The following is a 26,910-nucleotide window of genomic DNA, read 5'->3' on the forward strand; positions in this document are numbered from 1 at the left end:
TCAGTGGTGGACTGGCAGGGCAGAACCACTTGCTGCCCAACTGTGGCTGACACTTCAGAGAAGAATTGCTTCTGGGGATCACCTCCAACAAGACCTGCAACACAGGCAGAAATGTGTCTATGGAGCACTTTACTTCCATCCTGCTCTGTGCTTAAGGCTGTGTTTGCCACCAAACCTTTCTGTCTTCCCAAATTAGAGGAAAGTTGAGATATCTGCTTCTATCAACCCTCTGCATTTCTCCCCAACCTCATCATCTTGTCAGCATAGACCTTCACATAACCTACTAAAAACTGCAAGAGACAATAGGAAGTGCATGAATACACCCACCTGACTGGATTAGCAGGACATATGCTGGCACAGCCATGGTGAAGATCATTGTTCCTGGCTCCAGAATCCTTGTCCCTCAGAAGACTCTCAGCACATTACAGAACAAGGTACTCTTGGCAGCACAAAGAAATAGCTGCATTCTGTAAAGTGTGCCAGAGCATGTGTGACATAGTCACGCCTCTGGAGTGAGGACAGCAAGAATGGGGCCCATTCACTTTTTGCCTTTGCTTGTCTTTGCAGCAGAGAGTGGACAATCTCAGCAGCTTCCTGCACTTTCCCCTGAGTCCCCCTCTGCTTTTATAATATTTTCTCTGCAATGAAGATCTCTCTCTTGCTGTAGAGTGTATCTTCTTTTGTATGCTCTTTCTTGCTGGGAGGGCTTTTGAAAGCACAACAGCACCTCGTAACGTTCAGTGCTTTGGGAAATGCAGGTGTAGTGTTACTTTCAAAAGGTTGCGGGTTTCTCTTAGTTTAGCCTCTGTTATTTTGGAAGCAGCTGTTCAGTATTTCTCCATGCCTGAGGGCTTGGAGACATGGGGTTGAAGCTGTTAAGGGGCAAAGAAAGGTATTTTAATGGGTGAATATATAAATTGCTAGACTAGGGTGATGGAGTCCTGGTTCCAGTGGGTGGGCTCAGTGCTGGCTGGGGCAGGGCAGACTGATGGGGTGATGGAGTGGGGGGATATGGAATCCCATCCCCAGTGCAGCTCTACAGCTCTGCAATGCATGAGGACAGGGGTTGGTGATCTCCAGCCCCTGCTGGCACAGTGGAAAGGAAAAGGACTGGGACTGGGACAAGGCCAGAAGGCAAAATCCTGATGTTTGGAGCCAGTGAGCAGAGAAATGCCCAGGGAACAGCCCTGACACTGGGAGAAATTGCTCCTGTGTAACACTTTTCTCTCACTCCAGCTTCCTGGCAAATCCACAGCCTTTGCTTTGTTTCTCATTTTGTTGGCTACTTCACATACTTTGGAAAGTGAAGGCTTCACTGCTATGCATCCAATTCTGCAGTAATACACTCTGTCAGCCAAGGCTGCAAGGTGAGGTTGGCCCTGTAAATTGCAGACCCTCAGCTGAAACCTGTTCAGGTGGTGAACATCCCCTGCAAAAAGCAGCCACCACTCTTGGAGGACCCAGCATTGCCCAGGAGGCACCTGAGCTCACTGGTCCCAGATGACAAGTACCAGAAAGAGGGATTTTGGTACAAGGAGGTAATGGTGCAGGTGACTGTGACAGACTGCTCAACTGAGGTGAACACCTTGAGAGCCACAGTAGGAAGGAGCTGGTTTGGTGTAGCACCTGTGGGAGGGCAACAAGGCATCCATGAGTCCACCTTTGTACACAAAGTACAAAGCCCCGCAGCCAAGGAGGAACAACCCCATGTACCAGTATGTGCTGGACACTGGTCAGATGAAAAGCAGCTTTGCAGAAAATGACATGGGTGGTCCGGCTGGACACCAGGTTGACAACAAAACAGTAATATGTCCTTGCCTCAAGAAAGGCACACATAAAGCAAACCCCCTCCTTTTGTACTCTCTGCCACTTGAGACAACAGCTGTGTCTTGGGCTGGTGAACAGAGTGGTGACTTCTAGCTATGCTAAGGCATTCCAAATACTGTCATTTTGAATTGAACTAAGAATACAAACTGGTGTCAAACCATTGTTGTTTGGGCCTGAAATCAGTAGTAGTTGAGTGTGAGCCTTTCAGGGGCAGGAAACAGAGGGCTGAAGATACAGAAGGTTGTATTTCAGTGCCTGTGCTGTGGGCAGTTCTCTGCCTGGTTTGTTCTGTTGTTCAGCTACACTCAGGCTTCTTCTGACTCTGGCTGTTCTGTGAAGGGCATGGACAGACCAGTGGAAAGTGACCCTGCTGTGACTGGCAAATCCTCTCGTGATAAGTGACAAGCAGGCACACACAAATATGCTCATGGTCATGCACACCTGTGCAGAATCATGCAAAAATATGCACCAATAAACACTTGCACAAACACAGACAAGTACAGACAAGAAAACACATGCAAAAACATGACCAGTTGTGCACTCAAGTGGGGAAATCATGGTGATAGCCCTAGCAGGGATTCTGGGGAGCATTATGGGGAAGGACAAGGTCTTAAACATACTAACAGTGTTTCTGGGTACCCAGGGAGACTGCATAAAGAGGGGAGGTGTACTGGGAGCCTTTTGGAAGATGTCACAGAATCACAGAATCACAGAATCGACTGGGTTGGAAAAGACCTCAGAGATCATCGAGTCCAACCCTTGGTCCAACTCTAGTCTGTTTACTAGATCATGGCACTAAGTGCCATGTCCAACCTCACTTTAAAAACCTCCAGGGACGGCGAGTCCACCACCTCCCTGGGCAGGCTGTTCCAATGTCTGATCACTCTCTCTGTAAAGAATTTCTTCCTAATATCCTGCCTAAATTTCCCCTGGCAGAGTTTAAGCCCATGCCCCCTTGTCCTATTGCTGACTGCCTGGGAGAAGAGACCAATCCCCACCTGGCTATAACTTCCCTTCAGATAGTTATAGAGAGTGATGAGGTCACCTCTGAGCCTCCTCTTCTCCAGACTAAACAACCCCAGCTCCCTCAGCCTCTCCCCATAGGTCTTGTGCTCAAGTCCCTTCACCAGTCTTGTTGCTATTCTCTGGACCTGCTCCAGCACTTCAATGTCTTTCCTGAACTGAGGGGCCCAGAACTGAACACAATACTCCAGGTGTGGCCTCACCAATGCAGAGTACAGGGGAAGGATCACTTCCCTTGTCCTGCTGACCACGCTGGTTTGATACAGGACAGGACACCACTGGCCTTCTTGGCCACCTGGGCACACTGTTGGCTCATGTTGAGCTTCCTGTCAATTAGTACCCCCAGGTTCCTTTCTGCCTGACTGCTCTCCAGCCACTCTGTGCCCAGCCTGTAGCGCTGCAAGGGGTTGTTGTGACCGAAGTGCAGCACCCGGCACTTAGCCTTATTGAACTTCATCCCATTGGAATCAGCCCACTTTTCCAGTCTATCCAGATCCCTCTGCAGAGCCCTCCTGCCTTCCAGCAGGTTGACACTCCCTCCCAACTTGGTGTCATCAGCAAATTTGCTGATGATGGTCTCAATCCCCTCAACTAAATCGTCAATAAAGATGTTAAACAGGACTGGACCCAACACTGACCCCTGGGGAACACCACTAGTGACTGGCCGCCAGCTAGATGCAGCCCCATTCACCAGCACCCTCTGGGCCCAGCCCTCCAGCCAGTTCTTAACCCAGTGTAGAGTGCACTTGTCCAAGCCACGGGCTACCAGCTTTTGCAGGAGTATATTATGGGAGACAGTGTCAAAGGCTTTGCTGAAGTCCAGATAGACCACATCCACGGCTTTCCCCTCATCCACCAGCTGAGTCACCTGATCATAAAAGGAGATCAGGTTGGTCAGACAGGACCTGCCCCTCCTAAACCCATGCTGGCTGGGTCTGATCCCTTGTCCATCCTGAAGGTGCTGGCTCACAGCTCCAGGTCACATTGCTAAAGGGTCCTGGGGCACCTGAGGGTTCATGTAGGAGCCTGAAGGAAGAGATCGGGCAGTCTGCTGTCAGGCAACAGTAGGCTGCAGGCTGTTTCTCTGTGTTCTGTTCCTCCTGGACATCATGAGCAGCCCAGCTTGCCACCAGAACAGGAGGAATGTCGATGGTGAACTACTCTTGCCATCCAGTGCCCAGCCAGAGACAGAGACCTGCATGTACCTCTAACAGAGTTGGAGATGAGCCCCTTTGCAACCACTCATGTCCTCCTTGTCCCTTGGTAGTGTCTGAAAGGAGGTACAATTGGGAACAGCCAAAGGTACCAGGAAGCAGGAGTCAGATTCCCTCTCCCCACAGCAGCTTTCTCTCCCTTATCCCCCGACCACAGATGAGGTCCTCCAAGGGAAATATATCTGGGAATAGCACATGCTGTACACATCCTACCCAGAGTCAGACACACCTCTGGCAAGAGGACACAAAACCCTTTACCACTTTCTCCCCATCCCTTCAGGTAGCAAAATCAACTCCTTGTCTGGACATGATGCCTCCCAGAAGGGTGAGAAGAGAGGATCACCTTATAAACATCTGGGTGTTTTTGTCTACAAGGAGATCAGAGCTCATTATGGAATGCAGTGCAAAAAGTATTTTAGGATGGTGCAAGACATGAGATACTTAGAAGAAACAGCAAAGACAGGGAAGAATCAAGGCAGTCTGGCCTGGAGCAAGTACAGGAAGATGGAAGGAGGCAGGGATAAAAGGGACCAATCGCATGTGACCTTGTGTCTGATTCATGTGCTGGCCTGGCCATTCCTGTTGCTCTGCCTTATTTGTCCACCTGTCAGTAGTTCCCTGGAAACACAGTTAGGAAGTCCAGCTGTGACAGGGAGCAGGGTTGATCCTTCACTCTGTGCCCCTGAAGCCTCTGACCATGGGCTGTGAATTGCTTTGTCAGCTACTCAAGACACACAGAGCTCCTGGGGACTGGCTGGAGCCCACAGTCTCTTCCCAGAGGTCTCCTGACAGCTGTCACTCACCTCAGACCTCCAACCCCTTAGGCCAACGTAGCCTACGTCTCCTTTGTTACCCTGGTCTCTTGTTCTCACCCATAAGCTATAAGCCTGCTCATGGCTATTCTTCAGAGACAGCTTTTCACACTCTATCCGTCTCCTGATGCAGAGGACAAACCCTCCACCCTTTCTTCATTGCCTGTCCCTTCTGAACAGCCCGTAGCCATTGACAGCCACACTCCAGTCTTGGGATCCATCTCACCTAGGTTCTGTAACAGTCACAAGGCCATAGCTTTCTAGCAGCACAGTGGCTTCCAGCTCCTCCTGTTTGTTGCCTATGCTTCACGCACTGGTGTAGAGGTACTTCAGCTGGGCTGTTGGCTGCATCACCTTAGAGGATGTGTGGGCAAGCACAGCCACATTGCAAGAAGAGCCAGAGGCCATGAATGCAATTGCAAAGAGCAAATTTTAGTTACCTCTCCATTGGGGGATCTCTGAAGCTGGACCTAAGCTCTCAGGCAGAGGTGACATAAGTGGGGACACAGGCGCTGATAAGTTTAGCCTTGCAGGAAGATCGCTAGGCCGGCTGTACTCACCTATATTTCAAGGCTTGGAGCAGATGCAGCCTCTTGCTGTGCTCTGCTCTTTCTCAAAACAAAGCAGGAATCTCAGACGTGATAAGGTACCGTAGGATTTCTGTCAGGCCTATGTTATCTGATACAGAAGTTCTACTTGTCAAGCACACAAGGTCAGTAAAACAATGTGTGATGTATGTGTTTTCTCTTTACCCCAGCTGCGGGTCACTTGAGCATGTTTACCTTTCTCCTCTTCACCCAATCTTCTGCAATTCCCGTACAGAGGAACACCCCTTAATTTCCTTGAAGTATTACACCGGTGTTTTCCTGTTGGCTTCTATTATTTCAGAAGCCTGTGGCTCATCTCCACAAGACTTGAAGTCTGCTCCAGTGCGGCCAATACGTGTCAGGGGCTGAACAGGTTCAAGCGGGACAGACGAGGCAGCCCCGACGGGCGGAGCGGCAGCGCCCCTTGGCGGACACACTTAGACTGTCTCCCCGCCCCCGCCACACCCGCCCGGCCCCGTCCGCGGCGGTTCGTGTCCGGTCGCAGCCCCGGCTCCTCTCCCCGTGTCTCTCACGGCGCAGTAATACACCGCCGCGTCCCCACGCCGGGGCCGTTCGAGCCACAGGGCGCTGGACCGGCGGTCTGCCGCCACCGACAGCCAACCCGGCGGGTCCGACAGAGCTTTGGAGACTTTAGTACCCCACACGAGGAACGCGGGACCTCGTCCCGGGAGCTGACGGTACCAGTAGATGTCTTCACCGGTCCGTATATTGGGGTGTGAGCAGTTGATGCTGATTTCGGTGCCCTCGGAGGTCTCTGCTGATGGTTCCTGCTGCACCTGGGCTCTGCCCACAGCCACTGCCGAGGAGTCAAAGAATTAAAAAACTGATAAAATTCCCAACCCTGAGTGCTGTTTCCCAGAACAGATGCAGCAGAAGCCATCCTAAACAAACAAAGATGATGATGATGATATGATGATATGATGATATGAGATGAGATGAGATGAGATGAGATGAGATGAGATGAGATGAATCTCTGGAGAGTGTTGATATGTGCAGTAATGGAAGTGTCCATTAACAGTGGGGGGAGAGATGAATGCATGAATGATAGGTGCAACAGTGAAGTTATTGAAGAAGAAGGTGAAGAAGGGAAAGAACAAGAAAAGAAGGAAAGAAGGAAAGATGCAATAACTGCATTATTATGCAACCATTATATGGAAAGATACAGAGGAAAACAAAGAAAAATGAAGAGTTGGACAAAGAATAGAGCAATGAGTTTTCTGAGGGAATATGGAATGGAAGTAATGGAACGGGAGGATGATTCGATGGGCAGATCCATGAAGAAGCCAGGGGACGACAGCATACAGGGAATTGAGGGGACCACCCCAGTCTCAGCCCCGTCTCCCACCCAGACTCGCCAGCCCCACGCACCCAGGAGCACCGCGGCCAGTCCCACCAGCCCTGCGCCCCGGCACCGCCGCATCCCTCCGCTCCTCCGCCCGCACCTCTCTGCCCCCCGCCAGCCCCGGTTCTCTGCTTCGGCCGCGCCTTCTCCTCCTCCTCCGTCTCCTCCTCCTCCGCCTCCTCCTCCTCCGTCTCCTTCTTTCTCCTCCGTCTCTTTCCTCTCCTCTCCTCTCCTCTCCTCTCCTCTCCTCTCCTCTCCTCTCCTCTCCTCTCCTCTCCTCTCCTCTCCTCTCCCCTCTCCCCTCTCCCCTCTCCCCTCTCTCCTCTCTCCTCTCTCCTCTCTCCTCTCTCCTCTCTCCTCTCTCCCCTCTTCTCCCTCCTCTCCTCCGCCAGCTCCGCCCCGGGGCTGAGTCCTGCGCTGGCGCCCCTCGGGGTCTCGCCCAGGCTCACAGGGCTCCGTTGCTGTGAACGGCCACAACTTTGGCTCCTGGTAACCGGACTTTGCCCCTTCTCCAGCAAGAAGAATCCCGCACAGCACTAGCTGCAGCCCTGACCCAGGAGATGGACCAGCTTCCCAGAGCTGTCTCTGAGCTTAGGGGCTGGAATAAGCAGCCACTGATTTCGAGCAGCTGGGAGTGAGCATTCCAGGTACTGCACAGGTACATTTAGGATTGGCTTGTACAAGAGGGAGTCCTGTGTTCCATCCCAAAGACACTCAACAGTGCATGGGAAGCAGATGAACTCAGGGATGGCCAGCACACGGTGTGCAGGGATCCTTCAGCCATTCTCCTTGCCCATAAAACAAACCCCATCCATTTGAACTCTCTAGTGTTGGGGAGAGCAGCTGTTTCTTGGCTTGGAGAGGCAGGCAGAGGGTACTGGCAGCTATGCTGAGACACACACAATATTGTTACACTGAATTAATCTAAGAATTCAAACTGCAGTGAAACCATCCTTCTGAAATGAGGAGCAGAAGAGTGAGAGTTTTGTAGGGGTAGGAAAAGGAGGGCTCAGGAGACAGGGGCTGCATTTTGTGGCCTCTTCCTTGGGCAGATCTCGAACAGGCTGGTGCCATCACCACTCACCTGCACTCAGACTCCACTCAGACCCTGGGAACCTGCTGCTCTGTGGTGCTCATGGACAGAACAGTGGAGAATCTCCCTGCCATGAACAGCATGTTTCCTCATGATGTGTAACACACAAAGAGGCACACACACAGAGGCTCATACACAGCAGCATGAAATTATGCACAAATTTGTGCTCTCACCCACATCTGCACAAACCTGTCTGCTCACAAGTACACACAGAAAAAGAACACACGTAGCAACATCGTGAACCATGGTGTTAGAGAAGTTCGTGGACTCTGCTCATGATCCCCGGGGACCAGGTAGTGTAAGGAAGGATGGGGTCAAACCCAAGCAGCAGAGCACTCACACTTGGGAAGGAAAATACAAGGGACCATTGGGGTGACCTGAGGTGGGCAGGAAAGTCAAGGACTTGACATGTTCTCATACATAGGAGCCCAAGTGTGTCCAACTGATGATGGCCAGAGTTTCTTCCTGAGAAAGAACCAAACAGAAACAACAGACTGGCTCAGGCTGACACCATCTCTGTCCTCTGGACACATTCCACTCTTGATTCTTCTGCTTGTACTGCTGCATTCCTGCCAGAGAAATCCTGGGTCCTTTCATCCCAGGGATCAGAAGTATGTTTCATTGAGGAGCAGACATGGCACAAACCTGGAAATGAAAAGGCAGCAGTGTTGGAAAGTAAAGCACAGCCCATATAATTAGCTGTGATGGTTTGCATCCAAGATGAGCTTGCCATAAAATTGTGCCTCTGGTCCTGCGGCAATGAAAGATAGATATAAAAAGGCAGCCTAAGTCCCTGCTCTCTCATCTACCTCCCTTTCCTCCTTCTGCTTGGGAACCAGGTAAGTCTGAAGCCTCTTCTTGACCTATTCTGACTTCTCTCATCAATGGACATGTCTGCTGAGATTTGCTATGTCCTGTCTTGGGGTTTAGATCTTCTCATGACAGAAAGAAGTGGAGAGAAGCTGTGCTTGGAGAGGTGCGGGAACGTGGGAGAAGGGGTTTTGGTTTATGTACTAGGAGAGAGGCTCTGTAGGCCAGGCTTCTCTTTGTAGGGCAATGAAGACTGTGTGGCTCCTGGCACAGCTTCCAGCTCCCCAGTCAGAAGTGGCCTTGGTTTCTTTGTGACAGGGTAACCAGGCTGCTCCTCACCCTCTCTTGTGCTTTCTTTCCTCCCTTCTTCTCTCCTAGGTGCACATCCACACTCAAGACATGTCCTGCTATGACCAGTGCCTGCCCTGCCAGCCCTGTGGCCCAACCCCACTGGCCAACAGCTGCAATGAGCCCTGTGTCAGGCAGTGCCAGAACTCCACTGTTGTCATTGAGCCTCCTGCTGTTGTGGTGACCCTGCCTGGCCCCATCCTCAGCTCCTTCCCACAGAACACTGTTGTGGGCTCCTCCACCTCTGCTGCTGTTGGCAGAATCCTCAGCTGTGATGGAGTGCCCATCAACTCTGGCTGCTGTGACCTCTCTGGCATTTCCAGACGCTACTTTGGCAGAAGGTACCTGCGCTGATAAAGATACTGGGAAAGTCCCAGGGAGACACCTTGAAGAACTCAAAACATGGTGCTGGGCAAAGGATTGAGATATTGGCTGTGTTTTCAGTAGAGCTGAATGGCTTTTCCTTTCCTTTTCACTTTGTTTGCTTCATTTCCCCTTGGCAAAAAAGGCTCACCCAAGGCCAGCCTGGTGGAAACCATGTCTCTCATCTCCCTCTATGGGGCAAGCAGACAAACACCATGCATGAACTTCTTCCTGACTATGGACTGCAGACTTTCAGATTGGCTGTGAGGATTCCTGCACTGTTGTCCTCCAGTTGCAGTGACTTTGTTTCCCTCTTTTAGTTCATTAAAGTTCTGCTGCATTCAAACCTGGACTCCATGTGGTCTTTCCCTGTGTGGAAACTCCCCAAGATGCCAAAGGAGAAGGGCATTACTCTGAGGTAGAAGGGGGTGAGGGCACAAGGGAATCCTTCTCCAGATAGAGTAATGGGAGGTTGGGACACTCTGCAGTGGCTCCTCTTTTGGGCATGATCCCTTGGAGCTGAGAAAGTCATCCCTGGCTGCTCTGCTGCCAGTGACCATCAGGCCTTGCCTTGCTGTGTCTCTGCACACAAATGCCCAGAAAGGCAGGAGCCCCTGAGGGGTCAGCAGCCCCCTGAACTCTTGAAGAAGGGCATTCCCTTGATATGGCCAGAGCTGTGCTGGGGTGAAAGGGGGTGAGTGCAGAACTCTGGAACCTGATTTGCTTTGCAGAATGTTTTGAGTTGTAAAGCTGGGAGCAACCCTTGAGATGGCCCATAGCTACTGCTGCACCTTCTCCTCTCCTCCATCACTCAATGTAGGGGCCATAGCCAGCGTGCATGGGCAAGAGGAGCAAGGAAAAGTCACCCATGCTGTTGAAGGTGTTGAGGGTGGAAATTGGAGCTAAGCACATGGAAGATGAGGGTAGTCAGCACAGAAATGAGGACAGTGACATAGTGCATTTCTGAGTGAGATCAAATTTCTCTGACACAGAGCATGCAGGAGAACATGAAGATCAGCATGGATGTGGTTACTGGGTGCACATGGCAAGAGAACTGCAGGTGGTCTCAGAGCTCTCGGTAGTTTCATTGGTCCCCTCAATGAGTGTGGTCAGGAACTGGCTTCAATTTTGCATGGAGGGCATTTTTTTTCATGTATATCTCATCCCTTCTGATCAGTGTAAATGTCTCTTGACATCCACTGCAGTTCCATATGCTATTTTCTTCGTGAAAACTTAGATATCTTGATAAAAATATACAAGTGAAAGTGTGGTAATCCCCAAAGCCATGTCCTGCACCAAGAGGGAGTTATGGCTCATGAAGCATATTTCAGAATGACAGAAGGCCAAAAGTTTATGAGGGCATTTCACTTGCACGTCTGAAATTTCTTTTTTTCTGTAGTCATACTTTAATAAGAATCATCAACAGAAGCACAGCTGGACTTCCTGACCCTACTGCACTAAGCCTCGCAATAGGCAAAAGGTACCTCAGGTCCTTTGCACTGATGTTACCATCTCCAACTGTCCTTGTAGAAGAGGGAGGAATGGCATTTCTCCTGACAGATGAACAACCCCTTTCGCCAAAGCTCTGCCACAGGTCTGCTACTGGCTCTTGGCATGACCTCTAGTTTGGTTGTGCAGCTGAGGACATCTTGGAAAGGGTTACAGGATCCATGCAGTTTTTACACTTTGAACTATTGGCATTGTTGCCAGAGGCTGGGTATTTATAATGGTGATAAAATCATGCTGTGGCTCTGCTTTGCAGGAGGCAGGCACTGAGCTGTCTCAGCCTGTGCTTCCCATTTCATTGCTGTGGCCTCTTTCTATGGCCCAGATATCTTCACCTACATGGGACTCCCCCTCAAAAGCGACACTAGGTAGAGCAGTGGCTGTTCTTTACATCATTCTTAATCCCTTACTCAGCCCCTTGATGTACATCTTAAGAACCAAGGATGTGAAAGCTGCTCTGAGCAGTTTCAAGAGCTGGTATTTGTTCTCATGAAGTAAATAACTGGTCATCACCCTCACCCAAAGATCACTGTACATCAAGGAGTTAGTGATCCATGTGACAGAATACTGAGGATACCTTGTCCTCTGCTGTGCTGTGCGACATGTGGGCAATTACACCACCTGCACCTGAATGCAAAATATAAGGAATAAAAAAAAAAAAAAGGGCAGCACATTAATTACAACTGGAGAAAAGAGGAAAAGAATGCATGAACACCACAGGGCAGACAAAGCATTTCTTCAGCTGCTCTGCTGTCATGGTTTAACCTGAGCTGGCAATACAACTAGGATAGCCGCTCACTCACCCCCTCCCACACCCACACCAATAGGGGAGAAAATAAAAAGGGAAGGAAGAAACTTGGATTGAGATAAACAGAGTTTAACAAAATAACAAAATACTAACACATTACTAGTAAATATATATATATATATAGTATAGTATATATATATATATATATATAGTATAGTAGGCAATACACCACCTGCACCTGCATGCAAAAGTAAGGAAAAAAAAAAAAAAAGGGCAGCATATCTGTTACAACTGGGAAAAAGAGAAAAAGAATGAATGAATATTCAAAGGGCAGCCAAACCATTTCTTCAACTGCTCTGTAAATTAATGTTGTTCCTGCATTTCTCTGCCTTTTGAAGAGAAGGTATTTAAATTAAAGTGAGACCAGAGACTAGTTCACTACTACCTACCTCCCTTCTGATGTCCCAGCCTGTGTCTGTAACCTCAGGGGAGTCTGGCTTGTCCCAGACACACACCCTTCTGCTGCCGCATGAGGCTGCCACTGTGGCACTGCTCCCTGTGCAAGGGCAGGGGCTGGTCCCAGACCCTTGAGGAGATCAACAGGATCAGGTGGAAGCTTCTAACACTGCAGGATTTTATTTTCCTTGTAATATGGGAATTCTTTGTGAGGCTGCAGCAGTGCATATGTTCTCTCATTTTTATGTTATCCATTACACACCAATTTGGGATGTGGAGAGGCTCTGTGCCTGGAGAGGCTGTGACAGCATTGACTCTGCTCTGGTTTGTCTCTGTCTTACAGTGAGAAAGCAGGTGACTGAACCATTGCCAAACCCTGGAGCTCAGTAAGCTGATGGGGCTGGCCAGTGACTGATTTGTTACCTTAAATATAGGCTCTGAAGTACTTACCTAGAGCTGTCTAGAGGGGCTGAGAGCTGGTGTTCAGTGTCCTGGTTCTCTGTGGTGTGTGTCCATGATGGTGCTTAGGTACGTGTTCCTCTGGCTGTGCTCATGTGTGCATTCACATGTATTGTGTGTGCATGTGGTAATACATATGCAAATGTGCGTGTGCACTATTGTTCCCTGTGTCTGTTTGGGAGACGGTGTCTGTGAGCGTGTATGTGTTTTAGCACACACACGTGCCTTCATGCAGGAGAATATGACTGTGTGTGACTGGTAATTGTGTGGACATAGGTGTGTGCAGATGTGTGCTTTTGTGTGTGTACAGCTGTGTAGAGGATCATGCATGTATATCTGCATAGAAATGCATGTGTGCAGTAAGATCAAGTACATCAGCCTTTTTCCTTTAATTTGTCACCAGGTCCCCATCCTCTCTGAACAATAAGCCCACACCTACTTAGCCTTCCAAGCACCCACATCCCATAGTTAAACCCCCTTGTCCACATCCAAAATACTCAGGGGCTGGCGAACAGCAGGGAGAAAGCTTTTGTGTGGGTGAATGAGCTCAAGCTGGGCACATTACTCTCATTAGCGGCACCTCCACCTCACAGAGTAAGTGCGGATCAGTCTTCCCTCAACCACATTGACACAGGACTTGCAGAAGATGACTCTGTCAAGTACAGAAGCTGTGTGCTGGCCCTGGACATGTAAACAACCCCTCTTCGCGTGTGAGTCTTCTCAACTAACTCTAGATGACAAGACATCAAGATGTGTGTTGTCTAAGCCAGCTGTCTATTCTATCTTGAGTGTCAACAGAAGAGAAATAGGTGCTTGTAAGGGATGGGTTGCCTGATCTGCATGAGACAGGATGAACTTAGTCTTGACAGTGCCTATTTCTTTCCACTGATGATCAATGGGGCAAAGATGAGTGAGTTGCCTGGAGACACCTGCTCTGGAGACAGAGGAGATCAATGTGCCCTTACTTATGTCTTGTCTGATTTTACACTTAGATCTTTACTTAGATCTTCACTCCAAGAAAGACTGAAGACTTTGACCTTAACTGCAGTTAGAAGCTTGGAAATGAGGCAGGTCCCTCCCTTACCTTAATCTCTCTGTGTTCATGTGTCCATATTTGCCTTCAGTTACGTTCCACCCTGAAGGTTTCAAGATCATATTAATAAACAGAACCAATTACTTGACATTACCAGTCTCTTGGGACGTGACTATTTCAGACATCAGCTGTGTGTCAGTAAATGGCCACACTTCAGAGAATTGTGTTGCTGTTCTCTAATTGGCCTGTGTGAAGAGAGAACATTATGCACCTTTGAGAAGCCCATGAGATGCCTCAGAGATCAGACTCTCTGGGGCACACAGAGGGAAAACAAAAACCTCCCTCCTCAATGTGGCCAGTTGGAACTTCAGTGTGTTAATGAGGTGGGTGTGGGGATGTTCTTATGCTAATTACACTGGTGACTCTGATGTATGCTCTCCCTGTATGGAGCTAACCTGCAGAGACTTTACCCACTCTGTGTGCACACAAGGTCCCCCTTTGTGGGAGTACAGTGGTGGCTGTGAGGGGGAAATAAAATCAGGAGCACAGGCTGTCAATACCTACCCGGTGGATGGAGAGGAAACAATGTCAAGCAGTTGTGTACAGCTTGAACTGAGTCAGCAGAGTGTGAGTTGTTCACGCTTCTCCTGACATCACTGCATCCAGAGCTCCTCTGATAAATCAACCTCTTTCCAATGTTCTCCCTCAGCCAAGGGAACTATCTGGAGGACGGTATGTGAAGAGATGTCATTTGGATAATTTGCATTGGCTGAGTTGGTGAATTAATTTGCCCAAGACACATAGCATGGACCTCCAATGTCTTGCATGTTTAAGGGGAATCACATGAAGGGGGATTTCTCTGTTCTTTAGCCACAGGAGAATTCTGGCATATGAACTCCTAAGGAGGAAGAAAGGAGAGAAAGGGATCCTTCAGATGGTGTTTCAGCTCCATCTGTCTTAGACATCCGCCTGAGGATGAGATCTGTTCTCCCCTAGAGAACTGATCAAGAATTCTCCCTTGTCTGCAGGGAGAGCATAGATAAAATCCCTTGGTTCACCTGGCTTCTCACCAGAGGTACCTTGGTGGGTATTCAAATCTTAGAATTTTGCCTTCAACCACTGAGGCATGGATATCTCTTCCCAAGCTATGATGTCCATCTTATTCATCTGAGGTGCTTAATAGATGCTTGCCTTATTCCTCAGAGACAACCTGGCACTTCTAGTGGGCTTTTAGCAACGTTGTGCTGGTTTGACTGAAAACAAGTTAATTTTCTCAATGCAGTTAGAAACCTTTCTTTTTCACAGCCAGCATGGTCATTGTTTTGATTTAGTTTGAGAAAAAGAAGGTAACACCCCAGGACAGAGTTAATGTTTTCAGTTGTTGTTATCTGGATGCCAAGGTCTTTGAGATTCCTCTGTCTCAAGCATTAGGCAGCTGGGAGAGGGGCATGGATGGGGCAGACCTTAACTGACATCCAGACTGATCAATAAGAATATTCCATGCCGTTAGAGTCAAGCTTCATATTTAAGGAGAGTTGGGATCTTCCAGCTAGGACTTGGGACAGAGTCAGGATGGACAAGGACAGAGACCTGTTCTGGTTCTGCTCCATTTTGGTGGAGATCTATTCAGGAGTTCCTTTAGTTTGGCCTTTTCCATCCTGGCATTTTGCAGTGGTCTTTGGGCCTTTCTGCCTTTTCCTCTCTTCTCTCTGGGACTGGCTGTATGGGACCAGGGCACTGCTTCCTGCGACTGACTTATCTGGAGTTCATCAGGAATTACAATGAGTATCTTTCATTCTATATTCTATTTTCATTTTATATTTGTATTCTTATTATTAGTAGTATGTTAGTGTTATTTTGTTATTTTATTAAACAGTTTATCTCAATCTACAAGTTTCTCCCTTCCCTTTCCATTCTTTCCCCTGTTTGGGGTGGAAGTAGGAGGCAGTGAGCAAGCATCTATCATGGTCATATTGCTAGCTCTGGTTAAACCACGACGATCTGGCAAGGTGAAACATGTCTCTTTCTCCAAGTGTCTTTCTCTGCCCAAAGAAGGGGGCTAAACTGAGGAACTAATAGTATTTAATTGTAGATCTTTCAGCCTGATCAGCAGAAGTCCTTCCCCTGATGCTGAGATGACAAAATTACAGAAAGATGAGTCTTATCCCTAGTAGCTGTGCTGAGATTCATATGTCTGTGCTGAGACTTGGAAGAAAGCAAACATGCAAGACCACAAGTCCTTCAGTAATTATTGTCATGCTCTCCTGCTACTCTGTGCGAGTGCCATTTCAGCTCAAAACTGCTGTGATCAACTGAAGAGGTGAGAAAATCTCTTTCAGTGCCGTGATGTGACAGTTCTCTGTCACCTCTGTGTCATTTGCTGAGATTGCAACTCAGTATTTTCTGCCATAAAGAGTGCAGATATGTTATTCCCTTCCTCAGTAAAAGCCTTTCATGTAGCTGGAGACCCTCAGCCTTCCAACGAGAGTTTCCTAAATGGGATTTTAATCCAATGGAAGAAATTGCATTCACCATGTTCTAAAGGAGATGCTTGCACTTGATCCAATAAATAATCCTCCATGTTCATTTGATGGTGAAGGCCTGACTTTCAGGGTCAGATCTAATAGTCCAAACATATTTCTGCAGCAAATTATTTCCTTGATAATTTAACTTAGGGTAGATGCTGTTTTCCCATGCTCTGCACCAACCACTTTGTTGGGGATGATGGCTTTGTTTCTCTACTATCAACATCTGAACAACTGGCACAGGTATGCAAATTCTCACAGAACCTTTCCTGTCTTTACAGATGAACCTCAACACTTGGGGACACACTGTAAATAGGACAAATGTGGGAGAATTAATCCTTCTTGGCTTCCCAGGCATTTGGCATTTCTAGGTCTCCCCTGAGGTGGTATTTGCACAGATATACTCCCTGGCAGTAACAGGCAATGCATCCATCATAGCCCTCGTGTGGAAAAACAGCAACCTTCGTACCCCAATGTACTTCTTCCTCTGTCATCTCTCTTTTCTGGAGATCTGGTACACTACAGGTGCTGTTCCCAAAGCCATAGGAGTCATGCTGGGGACTAGCCAGACCATCTTCTTCAGTGCTTGCGTCCTCCAGTTGTTCTTTCTTCTCCCCCTAGGCTCCACTGAGTGTTTCCTCCTTTCTGTCATAGCTTATGATCGGTTCATAGCCATATGCTACCCTCTGAGATACAGCTCACTAATGAACAGTGTCCTCTCTGCTGGGTTGGTGCTCAGCTCCTGGCTGGAAGGTTTTCTGGCCATCTCTCTTCTGGCCTTTCTGACATCCAGGTTGACATTGTGTGGGCCAGATGTCATCAATCATTTTCTCTGCAATATAGATACCTGCCATGCTCTCTCCTCCAGTGACACATGACATGTGGAATTAATGATCTTCCTTGTCTCCGTAATTGTTGTGGTAACCTCCCGTGTGGTCACTCTCATCTCCTACATGTACATCATCTCTTCCATTCTGAGAGTCCAGTCAGTCCATGGCTGGAAATAGGACTTTTCCACTTGCTCTGTCCCTCTCAATGTCATCAACATTTGGTATGATTCCACCAAGTTCCAGTATGTCAAACCATCAGCGGAGAACTCCCTGAGTCTGAATAAACTTGTGATAACCTTTTACACCGTTTTAACTTCTTTGTTGAATCTCTTCATTTACACACTCAGGAACAAAGTGAAGCAAGCTCTGGAGTGGGCCTTCCAGGAAGTGTGAAGTGGCTTTTCAAAAGGCTGCAGTGGGAGCAAACAATTTCATCCCCAACCTCCCATGACTTCTACCCTGCAGAAGTTCCTCCCCAAAGTGTAAGTGCACCTGGACATCACAGGCAGTGAGAAACCACAAATTGCTCACTCACAGCCACCTTAGGCTGGGCTGAGCCTCAATTCTAATGCTCCCACCTCCCTCTATTCACTCCTGGGTAAACCCAGAATGTCTCACTGTGCCCTGCAGACCAGCAGTTAGAAAGGGTCACAAACCCCAACCAGAAACAGTTCTCTGACACAGCAGTGGAGGAGTGGTCTTCCCACAGGTTTGTATTCTAGTTTGTTGGGTGCTTCATTTTGTCAGGAATTCATGTGAATCCCCTAAAAAGTGTGAGCAGTTGGCTCACTTCTTCAGGAAATGGTAATTTCTCTGTTTAGTGTGACATTTCCTGGATGTATCTGGGCCCTATTCTTGTGGATTTTCCAGAGAATCATCCTCTGGTTCAAGAGAAAATTTGGCAATGACTGGCATCTCTCCCTATAGCAGTCATTCCTAGCATGAGACAGTCAACCAAACTTACACTCCCTTTCCTTCCCTCCACCCAGTATTATTTTTTAATTAAAAATATGCAAATCACTATGTTTCATGGTAGATATGTCAGGGCATTTCCACATCTAAAACCCCACATCAATTTTCAACAGTCCATCGTTCCACTTTGCTTCATTATGGAAACACTTCAGTGTGATTGGCAAAGTCCCCAAACTGCAGAGCTGCAGGAGGCTGGCTGGTAGCAAGTCTCTCTTCACACTCACTGGGAGGATATTAACACTTCCAAAGGGCATTTGCTTTCCCCTTCTGATTTTCATTTCAGAACAGAAGAATCATGTTCTCAAAGCTCTTCTTTCTGCACACTGATAGTGGAGTCCATGTTACCACTTTATAAGCAGGCATCAACATGGCAGATACACCTTTATCAGCAGTGTGGGATTGATTTCACCTGAGTGCAGAGCTCTACAAGTGAAAAGATCGAGTCTGGACTGAATGTCTACTCCTCCCTTCTGGAAGCAGTGGTGCTTCTGGGGGCAATTCTCCTGTATCCACCAGTCCTGGGCACTTGGCTCTTAGTCCTGCAGCCAGACCCAGGAACCAGTGCCCAAGGACAGGCTGATGCCTACCCTTGTCAGCTGTGCTCTCTTTTTCAGTGGCATTTGGGAAAATCCCTGGGATAGACCACTGAGGCTGGAGAAAGAGCCTGAGCCTAGATCTGTCTTCAGGTAGCTATCACTGCTTGTAATTCTTTGCTTTTGGGGGAAAATTGTGTCTGTGGAGCACTGGAGCCCTCTGAACTCCTAGAGAGCAGCTAAAAGCAGGACCTGAAATGTACAAGGGACACGAGACATAGCAGAGTACAGAACACTGAGGGCTGCCATCAACTCCTGGTCAATGCTGTCTAGAGCCCTCTGAGATAAATAAGGGCATGCAAAGCCTCCAATAGGGCTGGCAGAGCAGTCCTATGTCCCTTGGGAGAGGTGGAACACCCTTGAACAGCAGTAGAACAACAACCAAGTGCCCTAGTGTTTCTCAGGTGAAGGAGATGATGCTTCATGAGCAACAGACTCCAATTCACTACGTGGGGTTGTCACAGTTGAGATGGACAAACGACATAGATCAAGTTCTTAAGTACAAACAGCAGTCTCCATTTATTGCCACAAACACTTTTTTATATAGTTTTTATTAGCTCATGTGGGTTTTTTTGCTATTGGTTATAGGCTGCAATAATAACATATCATTGGCTGATTTTACTATCATCAGTGTTACTCTTTAACTCCCTTCTTTCTCATAGGTACACCTTAATATCTTCAAGGCCAATCTCTGTTCCCATATCCTCTGTCAGGGAATCCACAGACCCACTGCAGTCCCCCACGTGGGATCCAACTGGAAAGTCAGCACCCTCCAGCTGAGCTACCACATGCAGTGCTGGGGTGGGTGCCTGAGCATAGATCCCCAGAACCAGTCTTGTGTCCTATGAGAGGAAACAAGATAATTGAGATGTGTTTGCCAACTGTGGGACTGAGAAACAGCATGGACTCAAGGAAACAGGGGTTCCTCCCAGCACTGGTAGTTTCCCTGAGAAGGAGAAGAGACATGAAAAAGAGTGGGACCACTCTCTGGCAATGGATGAGTGTGGGAAGGGTTTGAAGAGAGAATCTTGTTCAGCATTTGGCTGATAAGTCTTATTCAGTTACTGATGCCCAGGTGCAGCACAAGCATTGCCTCTTTAGTCCTTGGGCTATTATGGGCACACGGCAAAACCCTAAGACATGTTGTGCCTCCTTTCACAAGCTTTGCTCTGCAGCTGTGGCCCTCTATGGAGACAAAAGTAAAAGGAACAAGAAGACAAGCTGATAGGTTATTTGCTGAGAGGTACTCAGCCCACTGTATTAGCCATTTTAAGGAAAAGGCATTTACAGGCCTGGTTGGGTTTGTTTATGGTGTAGCCTTCAGTGGGTCTGCTCCAAATCAGTTTTCTTTGACTCTCTTCTTCATCAAAGACCCTGAATCTAGATGCAGTTCTTGAGGCATGCTGGCATGTTCTTCACCACAGCACAGGCTGGGAAGGCAGATACCCAACCTCACCACAGCCCCCAGGTGCCACTGCTGGACAGGTTGATCTCAGAGCTACAAGCAAGCAATGGCAGGAAGGGAATCAACCTCAGAGCACACACCACATTTCTGTACAGTGCTGCAAGCTGTGGGCACCAGTGTGGGCTCAGTGCACAGTAATATGCAGCGCTGTCCTGAAGCTTGGCATCCTGCACATGCAGAATCACCTGGGAGGTCTCCACAGACATTGTAGAGGAGAATCTCCCTGAATCCCCACGAGTTCTGTACTTGCTCACCCACAGCAGCATCTGAGGGGGCTGGTTCTGGTGCTGTTGGTACCAGAAGATGTACGGATCGGAAAAGCTGGTGGAGAAATTGCAGTGCAGAGATGTGCTGTGTCCCACCTGGATGGTCATTTCTGCTGGGAACTGGAGCACAGAGTCCTTTTGGGCATGACCTGTAAAGCCAGAAAGGGGTTTCAGCTTTGCTTACCTGTGTACCAGTCTATCGCTTCATCAGCTTGCTCATTTTCCCCACTTTCCATCTCACTGTTCCTAAACTCTGAAATGCTGAGCTCTTCGTCCCTGCACACGTCTCTCTGAAGGTTCTTGCCACTGCTCTTCCCCCAGATCGTCTTCCTATTCAGCAAGACTGTCTGATCTTCCAGTCCACATATCTATATCTGAGCTACGTTAAATGCTGGTCTCCTCTTCAGCACCAGAAAACATGAGCTGTTTCTTTCTCATCTGTGATCAGGTCTTCTTGCTTTTACAGTTCCTCCATATGACACACCACATGCTCTGCCCTTGTCCTGTCCTCGTATGATATTTCAGATCCTCTCACATCTTGTTAACCTATATGCTACATTGCTCTGTTCCCTTGCATCTTTCCCTCTTTCAGGCTTCATATATATTAGCAGCACATTCAGGAATTCTCAGTACCTGAAAATTTAAGGTGACATCTTCTTGCTCCTCTTATATCCATTACTCCTGGCACCTTCCAGATTATTTGCCACACTCATCTGCAGCCTCTGCTGTCCCCACAGAAACACCCCCAGATACCCCAGGGTGCTGGGACTCGCATCTCCCCACTACCACCATCAGAAACACAAAATCTTGCCTCATTCTGCCCAGCTTGAAAGTCACATCTCACCAAAGTCAGTCAGTTCCACCAGGGCTGCCAGGAAAATCAGGACCATGTCATGCACTTCCTTCATGGGGTGCCCAGGGACCTGCCAGCACAAGGGACTGGCTGCTTGCAACTTCAGCTCTTCTGTCTCTGCCAGATCAAAGAGGCCTCCAAACCCCAGCCCAGAGGGTGGAGCAAAACTCTCTTCCTGCTGCTCCAGACAGCTTCTTTGGGTCTGTCCCCCAACCTCCACCACAAGAGGACTCTCTAGAGCACAGGTGTCAAACACAAGGCCCATGGGCCGAATCCAGCCCTCCATCTTGTTTTATCCAGCCTGACACTTTGTTTCTACCCAGCAGTAGCACCAAGCTCCTTGTCCCCAGGCTCTTGCCAGTGGCTAGTCCCATGTGCAACATGTGTGACACACGTTAAGCTGCAAGAGCAGGAGAAGGGCAGGAGCTGTGGTTGTCGCTACAGGAGAGTGGTGAGCCTGTGTAAGAGTCATAGGTGAGACTGATGGGAGACACTAGTAACTGCCTTGAGGCATTGAAAGACAAGACAGACAAGAATTATGTGGCATGGGGGAAGGGGGCGAGGGGGTCTTAAAGGGGCACTCTCAACTAGGTAAACATTTCATTTAGTTTTTTAATAAATTAGCCAGATATATGAACTTTTACAATTACATGTTGTTTAAAAAGAAATACCTGTAAAAAAGATATTTTCTAACTATCAGCCAGGGTCCCACTCATTAATTCTACATTGTTTCCCATGGATAAGGCCATCTCTGTGGTCCATCACTTGTGGCCATGCTTGCACAATGACATGCTGATGTCATTTAGTAATATGTTGTTTAATAACAGGACAGCTCTGGGGCATGAGCAGTAGTTAGGCATTATTCTGCAGTCCTGGCCACTTGCTAAAGTTCATGTATCTGGCTAATTTATCAACTGAAATGTGACTGCCCAGTTGGGAATATGCCTTTAAGGGGAAAGGTCTTGAGCATATGGGGTAAGAAGGAAAGTGCTTGCTAGGATTTGTAATGGTGAAATAAAGCAAATGTCTCTACTGGGGGCCAGGGGATGGGGGAATAAGGAGAATGGTCCTCATGGAGACTGATAAAAGGAGAATATCAGTAGGCAAGTCCACCCCTAAAGGAACATTCTCCTTATTCCACCATGGAAGAATAAGGAGAATGTTCATACCAGGGAATAGCATTAAGGATAATATTACTGTCCAAGGGATTGCCGATGGGGGAATGAGGAGAATGCTACTGGGATAGATGAAGAGGGAGAATTGGTGGAGAAAGAGTGACTGCTGTTGATGGGGAAGGGGGGTTGAAGGAAAGGTGAGCCTGTGTGAGAGGGCCTGATTATTATTTAACCTGGTCCTAAAGGACCTCTTGGTCTTTTACTTAGGTGGTGCACCATATCATCTCTGGTGGAACAATTTGAATCCCAAGATGTCCAGTAAGAGAAATATTGATGCAGAAGGAAGACAATTTAATGACAGATGGGAAAGCAAATATTTGTTTGTGTTTCAAGGAGAAAAAACAGTATGTCTTTTGTGCTATGAGACAGTGTTGGTGATAAAGGAGTACAATGTTTGCAAGTGGCAAACACAAGGCCCAGCGGTGGAATCCTAAAATTACGTTCAGCCCTGAGAAGGCAACTGTGAGGCAACTGTGAGGCTGATGTGGCCCCTGGTGAAGATAAGCTTGACACCCCTGCTCTAGAGAGATAACAGACTCATGGCTTAAGCAGTCCATCAAAGGGACAGGCATCCCTGGTGGACTTCTCCTGACATCAATCACCTAGGCAGCTGCACAGGCCTGCACCCAGCTCTGCAGGAGATGCAGAAGGCACCCCTGCACTCACCCACACCCACCCTGTCCCTGGGACTATTTGGAGGACCAGGTACACACTGAAATGCCTGGACCCAGGTCTCACACACTCTCTCCCTTCTCTGGCCACAGAGGAGGAACCTGAAGAGAAACTTCTTTATAAAGAGCATCTGCTACAGAAACCAGTCACACAGGGACAGACACAATCCCACACCCTGGCAGGGTGAGGACAGGGCAACACTCTCCCCATTGTACAGGCAGTCCTTCTGTGACCCTTGACCTCCCCACATTAACTGCAGCCTCCAGTTGCTTGTCCCACCCTGAGCCCCTGAACCCCAATACACAGGCAAGAAAAAGGGCTGCGTGACTTTAATGTCTTCTGACGTCTGGTGCCTGGAGCAGGGCTACTCTGCTATGTCTCACCCAGGGCTCTTTGCTCACACAGTTGGCAGGGACTGCAGAAAACTAGTTTTTAGCACAGCAGCTCCCATTCCCAACCCTGCTACCACAAGGCCTTCAGTCTTGTTGTTCAGTCAAGGCCATGGCAGAAGGACACTGGGTTTTGCTCTCCAATGACTGGAAACCTGCCAGGAGTTCCCTTGTAATACAACTACAGCTGCCACAATAGTTCCCAGCTGAGGCAGGGGACAGGGCTCTCTGCTTCCAAAGCCTGTGGACATGGACTTTCAGAGCTGTGTCAGCTCCTATAGCTACATGGGCCCCTCTGGAGACTGGCTGGGCCCAGGACTCCACGCCCAGAGGCCTCTTCCCAGCTCCTCCTCCCCTCAGACCCTCAGCCCTGTAGGGCAACTTAGCAAGTCCCTTTGTGGCTCACTCCTGAGGTCTGAACTTGAGTCTCAGATGTGTCTTTCAACAAGTGCCCAGCTCAAGCTTCTCTTCTACCTCCATGGCTTCACTTCAACACCAAAGGCTCTCAGTCTGAGGTTAAGGGGAGTCCTGTGCTATGAGCCCTATGTCCCAAACACTAGCCACTGTGGGATACCCTTTTAAGTGTCCGTGATGGAACTGCTGGCTCTACAGGATGCCTTTCCAACACCAACAAGAGCACCTTGGAAGCAGACTGTTGAGCTCGAGGATTCAGTGTGTAATTGTGTATCGGGGCTTATTCACAAAGTAACCAGCAAGAAAGTAGTTCGGGTGTGACATCAAAGCAACTGCTAGTTTGAGCACTATAGCAGTTGGCTCTTTCTATTCTAAAAGAGATCCTCAGACCCTGCCCATTGAGCAGCAGCAATGGGCAGATGGTGCTACAACAGCTGTGTGGCTGCCGTTGGGCAGGAGGATCTCTGCTGCAGAGCAGAAAGTCACTGCCCCTCACCGGGAGCCGGTGGGGTTGGCGGATGCAATTGCTCCTTCCCGGGCACTGCCAGCCACCAGCATCGCTATGGTCATGATTGCTCCCTGCTGTTGTGTCCCGCTGGGAGTGTGGTTGGTGCTGATGTCAGTGCTGGTGTTGATGCTGAAGCTGGTGCCAGTTGGGCGGCAGAACCGCCAGAGTTGTCCCCCCCAACACACATGCCTGGCCCTGTCTGTGGTGGTTTGTGCCTGGCTGTAGCCCTGTCTCCTCTCTCCATGTCTCCCATGGCGCAGTAATACACTGCCATGTCCTTGTGGTGGGTCAGGTGAGCCACAGGGCACTGGACCCATGGTCTACCAGCACTGACAGCTACCCTGGCGGGTCCTGCAGTACTTGGATAGCTTTGCAACTGAGCATGTTGAATGCAGGGCCTCATTCCGGGAGCTGACAGTACCAAATGATGACCTCAATTGACTGTATGTTGGGGTATGAGCAGCTGATGTTGATGCTGGTGCCCTCAGTGGTCTCTGCCAACTGCTCCTGCTGCACTTGGGCTCTGCCTGTGGTTGCTCCCAAGAAAGAAGACCAAACATAATTAAAGGTCACCCAGCTCTGATTTTTCCCAGGGAATAGTTAGGAAGAGTGGCAGTGAGACAGCTGGACCAAAAGGGATGAGAAAATGTGGCCATGAACAGAGATGGAGAGTGGTCAAGCTGTGGCTGTGTGGAGTGAGGGGAAAAATCTGGGGGAATTTTGGAACTGATGTACCCAGAGATAGAATGACGGTCAGATTCATGGATGGATGGATGAAGAGGGATACGGAGACAGGAGAATGGGTGTGATACAGTGAAGTATGGAGGGCTGAATTCAGAAAAAAAAGGAATATAAGCTAAAAGCATAGAGGGATTAAAGTTTGCATGGAATAATGGAGAGGTGTAGGAAAGCTAACTCTCAACTACATAGATGAAAGAAGCAGGAGAGATGAGAGTTTTCTTGGAGTAGGAAGAGAGGTTATTGAGGCTTGGAGAGATGAGTTAAAAGAAGAGTGGACAGATGAATGAAGGGAGGAAGAGAAGAGAGTAAGAGTGAGTGTTACAGTGACAGTGGGATGAAATCAGGGCAATAAGAACTCTTGAATTCACAGAGAAAATGTGTGTACATGGAAAGGCAGGTGTAACTGCAAGCAAACTCATAATGACAGAGATGATGGGAATGAGACACTACCCAGAGGGAACTCAAGAGACCTGGGAAAGGGGCACAAGAGATGACAGAGAAAAACAAGAGGGAAGAGTTTGTGGTGGGTCCACTGGGAACACCGTGGGCACAGCCCTGTCTCCCACCCAGCCCAGCACACCCAGGAGCACTGAGACCAGTCCTGCCAGGCCTGTGCCCTGGCATCACCACATCCTGCCACTCCGTCACTCATGCCTCACTGCTCCCCTGCCAGGCCCGACTCTCCTCTCCTCTCCTCTCCTCTCCTCTCCTCTCCTCTCCTCTCCTCTCCTCTCCTCTCCTCTCCTCTCCTCTCCTCTCCTCTCCTCTCCTCTCCTCTCCTCTCCTCTCCTCTCCTCTCCTCTCCTCTCCTCTCCTCTCCTCTCCTCTCCTCTCCTCTCCTCTCCTCTCCTCTCCTTTCCTCCGCCAGCTCTGCCCCATGGCTGAGCCCCGCTAAGTGAGTCTCCCTCATCTACCTGAAGGAGCGTTTTAGGTGACATGGTGTCTTTGGGATTTCTGATCCTTTGTGACTGTGGGGTGGCTTTGTCCATCACATCTAATGGAAGAATTGCCCACTCAAGGGATTTCAGTCCCACAGGTGAGAACATTTCCTGGTTTTCAGGGAACATGAGCTTGATTTCTCAGAAAGACTTTCTAGAATGAACTGACTTCCTTAGCCTTACGAGAAATAACCTATCACGCTAAAAAATAATTTGTTTAGGCAATGATATCTGATGAGATGCATCCCAGAGTCCTGGGGGAATTGGCTGATGTTGTTGTTAAGCCACTTTCCATGATATATGAAAGTTCATGGCAGTCAGGTGAAGTTCCTGGTAACTGGAAAAAGGGAAACATTGCACCCAGTTTTTAAAAATGTAGAAAGGAGGACTCTGGGAACAACCAACCCTTCATTCTCATCTCTGTGCCTGGGAAGATCATGGAACAGATCCTTCTGGAAACTGTGTTCAAGCATATGGAGGACAGGGAGGTGATTCAAGAGAGCCAGCACAGCTTCACCAGGGGAAAGGGCTGATCAACCTAGTGACCTTCTATGCTGGACTGTCTGCATCGGTGGAGAAGGGAAGAGGTACAGATGTCACCTATCTGGAATTCTGTCAGGCTTTTGACATGGTCTCCCATGACATCCTTCTCTCTAAAATAGACAGAGGTGGATTTGATGGGTTAAATATTTGGTGGATAAGGAATAAAATGGATGGTCACATCCTGAGGGTAGTGGTCAATGACTCAATGTACACATGGAGATTAGTGACAAGTGGTGTACCTCAGAGGTCCATACTGGCACCAGTACTGTTTAATATCTTCATCAATGACATAGACAATAGGATTGAGTGCATGCTCAGCAGCTTTGCAGATGACACCAAGCTGAGTAGAGCTGTTGACACATCTGAGGGATAGAATGCCATTCA

At 48.6% G+C, this 26,910-nt stretch overlaps 1 protein-coding gene and 1 pseudogene across 2 annotated transcripts in view; one reads left to right on the top strand and one right to left on the bottom strand.

Moving 5' to 3' along the window:
- The window catches only part of LOC308050051 (T cell receptor alpha chain MC.7.G5-like), a 368,535-nt gene that overhangs the window by 224,386 nt on the left and 117,239 nt on the right, over positions 1–26,910 (bottom strand). The gene's annotated exons all lie outside the window — the stretch shown is intronic.
- LOC308050124 (olfactory receptor 6F1-like) lies at positions 16,449–17,390 on the top strand (annotated as a pseudogene). The gene has a single exon. The product of its transcript is annotated as an olfactory receptor 6F1-like (transcript).

Source organism: Nesoenas mayeri, assembly GCF_963082525.1.
Source record: "Nesoenas mayeri genome assembly, chromosome: 26".
In the NCBI taxonomy this organism is placed as follows: Eukaryota; Metazoa; Chordata; class Aves; order Columbiformes; family Columbidae; genus Nesoenas; species Nesoenas mayeri.